Here is a 7,673-nt window from a genome sequence, read left to right as displayed (position 1 = left end):
CACGATGCAGAGCACCTCTCTTGCAGAATCTGCCACTTGAGTTTGCTAAACATCTCCGTAACGCTATCACGGTTACCAAATAACCCTGTGACGAAACGCTTCTTTGGATCTTCTCTATCTCCTCTGTCAACTCGATCTGGTACGGATCCCACACTGATGAGCAATACTCAAGTATAGGCCAAACGAGTGTTTTGTAAGCCACCTCCTTTGTTGATGGACTACATTTTCTAAGGACTCTCCCAATGAATCTCAACCTGGTACCTGCCTTACCAACAATTAATTTTATATGATCATTCCATTTCAAATCGTTCCGCACGCATACTCCCAGATATTTAACAGAAGTAACTGCTACCAGTGTTTGTTCCGCTATCATATAATCATACAATAAAGGATCCTTCTTTCTATGTATTTGCAATACATTACATTTGTCTATGTGAAGGGTCAGTTTTCTACAATTTTCTAATGCTGCAACTTCTCTGTATACTACAGCATCATCTGCAAAAAGCCGCATGGAACTTCCAACACTATCTACTAGGTCATTTATATATATTGTGAAAAGCGATAGTCCCATAACACTTCCCTGTGGCATGCCAGAGGTTACTTTAACATCTGTAGATGTCTCTCCATTGAAAACAACATGCTGTGTTCTGTTTGGTAAAAACTCTTCAATCGAACCACACAGCTGGTCTGATATTCCGTAGGCTCTTACTTTGTTTATCTGGCGACAGTGCAGAACTGTATCAAATGCCTTCCGGAAGTCAAGGAAAATTGCATCTACCTGGGAGCCTGTATCTAATATTTTCTGGGTCTCACATGATCGCTGTTTTCAGAATCCATGTTGATTCCGAGCAAAAAACATGTTCTAAAATTCTACAACAGATCGACGTCAGAGATATAGGTCTACAGTTTTGCGCATCTGCTCGATGACCCTTCTTGAAGACTGGGACTACCTCTGCTCTTTTCCAATCATTTGGAACCTTCTATTCCTCTAGAGACTTGCGGTACACGGCTGTTAGAAGGGGACAAGCTCTTTCGCGTACTCTGTGTAGAATCGAATCGGTATCCCATCAGGTCCAGTGGACTTTCCTCTGTTGAGTGATTTCAGTTGCTTTTCTATTCCTTGGACACTTATTTCGATGTCAGCCATTTTTTTGTTTGTGCGAGGATTTAGAGAAGGAACCACAGTGCAGTCTTCCTCTGTGAAACAGCTTTGGAAAAAGGTGTTGTAGTATTTCAGCTTTACGCATGTCATCCTCTGTTTCAATGCCATCATCCCGGAGTGTCTGGATATGCTGTTTTGATACACTTACTGATTTAACACAAGACCTGAACTTTCTAGGATTTTTTTAATTTTAAAATCAAATGAACATTACACTACAAAACATTACTCTAGGTCGTAACTCTGTCTCAAAATGGTTAAACTTGAAAGATTTGATTTGCTTTTCCATTTGCAAAATCACTAAAATGCCAAGTCCTAGTTTGAAAATCACATCACTTATGGACTCATACCACCTTAATGGCCACAATATGTGCATTACCTCTAACAAAAACTCAAAATGAGCAGTGGCATAGATTTAATAATTATTACATTATAAAAAAAGGATAGAGTCACCATCACATTACTTGATTACTACTCAAATTAAAATTAAGGTGATGGAAGTTGTACCAAATCATTGCCCTACTTCTCCGTTCAACTCTGAGTGCCACTCTCATTTAACCAGAAAAATTAAAATCTTACAAAAATGATAAAAGATACCAAATAGTTGACCTGTCAGAATATTAACATCACTCTAGCACCACAATTATAAGTTATTCAGTAAAACTACTTTTCCTTGTTCCTGTATTACTACTTTAAGCTCATAATTCCTCAGACCAGAAATAGAGTTTTCAGGTAACCTATAGATCTGATAATGCAGCATTACACGTCTTGTACTTCACTAAAATATTTCTCTTTTTGTTAAGCACTCATTCCTAGCTGCAGTGTCATGAACTGCACAATGTACACAGTACCCAATATTGCCGAGTTCAAAAATAGATCATTGATATAGTTATTTCACTTCTGTTTGTATACAGTTATCTTTTACATAACTCGATCATGTCTATCAGCTCCATTATTTTACTTACATTTCTTACTTCGATAGGTAGTGGAGTGCATTTACAAAAAATATCCCTACTGCAGAGACGGGCTCCCGAACCATTAAGACCCTAACATTATTCATTATTTTATTATTTCATTATTGCTTCATTATCTAACAAATAAACACCTGCTGTGCTTATCCACTACAAAATTGAATCTACTGAAAAACACTTCACAGTAATAGATACTTATGCTAAGGCAAACTTAACTCTCTTTACTGACTAGACAAAATTATCACTTCGAAAAACTATTATTTCACTGTATTCCATCAAACTGCTTGAGATTCTAGCCTGAAGGGTGATATACATACAAATCTTGTTTATTCATTCCACACACATTACTCCAGGCAACTAAGTTTAAAGTTTTATTTCCTTAATGTTAGAAGACACACTTCTTTAGGCAGATAGTTATCTCCATATACTGACTGCACTGAACACAAACACTTCTACTATGCCACAATTAATATTAAGACCAGGTTTTTGCTGCATATTGCCTCTGATGCTGCACAAAATTATACTAATTGCACACATGACCTGATTACTTCAGATGTTAATTATAGTTTTCCAATGATTTGCACCTTCTCTTCCACATATGTTGACATCTTTCATTTTCTGTTTACCTTACCTCTGTTTGACAGAAATTCTTTAACCATGACACCAATTTACTTCCATCATATTTCATTAAACCAGAATAAACACAATATTTTATAGATTTTTTCCAAATACCACTACTGTTTTTTTATATTGCCTTTTCTTCCATCCTCCTATGATTCCATTACTTATCACTTACACAACATAATATTTACAGATAACTATGGAGAAATCCTTTCTAAAATATTCCTATGCTAAAGTATCCTGCTGTACAAAATCACATGAATGTTGAAGATGGAACGTTTCTGATTCACTTATAAACTACAGATAGGGTGGGAGAAGAATTTGACTGCCTCAGGAAACAAAAAATGACACATAACTGAATCCAACACAGAATGTTGGACCCTCTACTTGCTACTTGCACAAGAAATTAAGTCCCAAATATTACATCAATGTTGAGTTTTTCAATCACCAAGAAATTGCACTCCAATAGCTGTCTTGGCAATTCCACTGTTAATAGTATCTCTTGTTTTATACTCTTTGGTAACTTACCAGTAGCATCAATAGTTTTTATTCCAGCAACATTCATCACTACTGCACTCTCTGTGTTCTTAATAAATTAAAAAAATGCCTCTGAAATGTCCTTCAAATCACTACCACTGTTCAGTAAACACCTAACATGTTTACCTTGTACACCTGCTGTTATTATAGGGTGCCACACTTACTTATTACTTACTGAACGATCTTCATACAACAAATCCTCATTAATCCTTTTCCTGGAAAAACTGTCAACTTGCATGCCAAAACAACTATCAGACACAGTCAAATGACAGATAGCATGGTCCTCTTCCTCATTGCCTCTCTCATTAAGCACTAACTCTTCATCAGGCCTGATATTGTCCTCCTGTATTCTTTCTTTACTTAACACATTGCCATCATTATCGACAATAAATTCAAGTACCTCATCCTCATCACTACTGGATTCGTCATTGCTGTCATTACAACTACTGTCAGAATCAGACCCACTGTCACTTTCTCCATGCTTTAGATTTTGTAACACTTCCACCTTTTTCTCCATTTCAACCAATTTTGAATCTACATTTTTATTTACTTTTACCAGCTTTTCCACTACCACTACTGCACACATGGTTTCTACCTCTGTTGCTAAATCATTTTTAATCTGATCGATTTGGTTCTTAAGATTAACCCTATTTTCAGCACGAACTTTCCTGGCTTCTTTGACTTCATCTTTACAATATCTCTTGGAAGCCACCACCCTCCTACTGTAGTAATTACTAAGTTTCTTTCTACACATTTATTACAGTACTCATTAATGTTAATTTCTCATTAGTAATCTGCACTACTTTCTTTATCTTTTCATCACAATCTTTCTCTACTGTCTCAACCTTCTTATTTGATTATGAAAGATTAGAGCTGATTTCCTTAATTTCATTTTTAATTTCTTTCTTCAGTTCATCCTTTAAGCTAGCCATGTCAGTTTCAATACTACTACTGTCTTCTATCATCTTATCTCCATCCTACTAATGTCTTCTTTCCTGCTATTTTCCACCCTGTCATGTCTTCTTTCATACTCATACTAGTCAAACTACTCATAATTTGCCTTAACATCACTTCCAATTTTCCATCTGCCATAAACTGTTGCCTTTGCTGACATTTGCTACCAGATTCTTCCTCCTTAGCCTTAATGATTTCACCCACATTAGTACTGTTTCCGTTCATTTCACTCACATCACTACACAATGTAGATGACGCTATTATCATCTCATCTACAATATGACCTTCATCCCCATCATTCAATGTTACATTCACATCTGATTTATAGCCACTATCACCTACCAAGTCAGTCCCCATTTAGTCTTTCTATTGATTTACAAACTTAACCTGTACAGGTTTTTTATCAATCACATCACTCCCCTGTTGTCCATTCTCCCCCATCACACTGTCTTGTTTGTTAAGGCCACTCATTATGCATCACTTAATATAAAACAGCTTTTGCTATCAATTACCTTATTTTTATTCACTTGTCTCTTATTGCTGCTGCAGTTGTCATCTCGATTCATCATCTGCAAGACTGGTGCAAGTTGTAATTCTCTCAATGAGGTTTGTTGTTTATCCCAGTCAAATCCAGTGTCAACCTGCATGCTGATTGGCTGCTCCTGTACTCAATGGCCACTTATTTAGAACCCACTTGCTGATTGTCTGCTGTCATACTCCGTTACTGTGGCCACGAAACCTATGCACTGATTGGCTGTTGTACCTCCCTGTTTAATGGCAGCTACATCAATTCTGATATTTCAAAATACTTGAATTTCACACTCCCATAATATTGTCTGTTAACTGTCCTCAACAAAATTCCGAAGCCACAGTATCACTCCCTTACTTTGTTAAAATCACTGTACTCTACTGTAAACTGTTCTTCAGTTCACTGTTTGAAATTTGTGAGCCCTTGTTTATTGTTTCCAAATACAATATTCTCACCCAAAAGGGCACCACAGGGTGACATTCAACTGCTTTATTTCTTCATTGATAATCCTCATACTGCATTGTTGTACTGGCTGAAAAATGGGGGGGGGGGGGGAGGGGGAGTTTAACACTGACTACTGTAAATGATGTAGCCAATAGTTGCACAATTGCATTTCTCAGTTCTTTTTCTTTACTTTCACTGCTCACAATCCCCCAATGCTACACAATTTTATGGCCAGTTCACTATTGGTAAATGTTCATAAGCCTCATTAATAGGTTGCAGGAAAACATCAGTATACTACTACAATCGTTTGCTGTTGAGCATCTATCAGCAGTAAAAACCTAACCACACAGCTCACAGTTCTTGCAGAATAATACAGTGTTTGTGACGTTATTTCTGAAATAAACTGAACAGACACTGTCATTAATTGTTCAAACACAGCCTATTTGTGTTACTGAACTATTTGTTTAAATAATGAAATTAACAGATATAATTATACAAACAATACTTTTGACAGTAATTATTTTGGAATTAATTAAGGGTTGGTTTTGTTAATATGTTTTCGAATAGAGTCAAATAAACATTTAAGAATCCTAGTAGTTCTTCTTTCAAATGTTTATAATTAGCACTGAATATATATTTGTTTTTAAGTCAACAATAGAATCTAAGTCACGAAACATTTTCTGATTTCACCCTATAGCAGAAGATATTAACTAGGAATGGTCAAAATAAATTAGGAAATTAATTACATACACAAAACTAAGCACAAAATTAGACCTGGTACTATATTACTTAAGACTGAGGGCCAACCTTTCTATTTTATGGAAATGCAGACTATACTCATGCATGTTAATGGTAATTAGGCAAAAATGAAAATGAAATGAATTTAAGGACTGTAATGTAATTGACCATTTAAGATAAAGTTTATCTGAAGTGAAAAGTATGATGCCCACAGTAAAGCGGGAATGTCTGCAACTTCCGGGCACATTTTGGCTTGCTCACCACTTCTTTGTCAGTATTGGAGGGAGACGGACAAGCTTATGTGACAAGCGTAGTATAATGGAATTATATTATCAATGTTAACAGTGAAAATGGTGTAGTTGCTAACAAAAAGTATGAATAAATATAATTTTTAGCTGAAAGTAATTCAGATCTGGTGGAGTTTATTTCAAACAGAAGGAAACCCAGGCCATGCTTGTTGAAATGATTATTTTGCAGATCAAACTTCAAAAAACCCCTAGACAAACGTTATCTGCACTGTGTAATCTTTCAGGAGGTACTAAAAAATAATTCTTGCTGAAATTGTGCTGGAACTGGTCGTATTATCCCCATTCAAAAACATGTGGTGAGAGTGGTCTTACCACAATGTACCGCCTAAGATTCTACAAACAGTTTTTCAGTTATCTAAGAAACGAGAAAGATAACAACCAGTACAGGAGGCAGATGGCAAAACAAGAGAGGAAGTAAAGAGATCTCTGATACTGTTTCCCTTTCCATCCAATTAAGCATTTATACAGCAGATTGTCTTGCTGAAGAATGTAAGCATACAAATACATCAATAACAATTTACCTAATAAAGACTTTATTTGGACTTAGGGAACAGCAGTCTTAGAATAGTAACACATCTGATTGAGAAAATATGTGAATTTGGAAACGAAATGGTATTTATTATTTATTTGTGTCTGAAGTTCCAGGACACAGACTGTGCTGATTTAAAAATATACATTTTTGTATACAGGAATAGTTCAAAGACATATATATGTAATAAAATGAATACAACCAGAGTTTCTTCAATTACATCTCTCTCTGGATGGACAGGATGTCTTTTTCTCCACAGTTCAACCCTGGCTATACTTTGATCTCTGTCAATTGGGACAGAAGACTGTAGAAAGTTCTCCCTGGACTTCAGTTGAGGTGGTGGTGGCTGATGTTTGTGCAAGGGGTGGGCCTGGTTATTGCAGACCTTTTGCCTCTCATTGCTAGCAGCTATCTCTCATCTAATGCCAGGTGGGCCTCTACCCGCAAGTATATACAACTCTCTGTATTGGCGTCGGCAGTAAACAGCCTGTGATCAGCCTGCAGGTTTCATTCAGGGTGATGTCCACTTTTTTTGCATGTGCAGAATTGTACCACATTGGAGCGGCGTATTCGGCAGCGGAGTAGCAGACTGCCAGGGCAGTTGTTATTACTATCTGGGGGTGGGCACTCCATCCAGAACCAGTCACCTTGAGCAGTAGGCAATTTTGTGATGAAACCTTGGCTTTAAGGTTGGTGCAGTCTGCCATGAAGGTCAGGGAGCAGTCCAGGTTAACACCGAGGTAAACTGTAGCACTGCAGCGTTCCAACTCGCTTCCATTCCAGTTCACATGCAGCTGTCGAGAAGCTTCTCTGTTCTTCAGACGAAAAGCACATGTTTTAGGTTTTAATGGGTTTGGCTTGAGATGATTTTCCTCATACTATT

The sequence above is a fragment of the Schistocerca gregaria genome, chromosome 3 (genome assembly GCF_023897955.1).
Source record: "Schistocerca gregaria isolate iqSchGreg1 chromosome 3, iqSchGreg1.2, whole genome shotgun sequence".
Lineage (NCBI taxonomy): Eukaryota > Metazoa > Arthropoda > Insecta > Orthoptera > Acrididae > Schistocerca > Schistocerca gregaria.
This window is presented reverse-complemented; position numbering follows the sequence as displayed.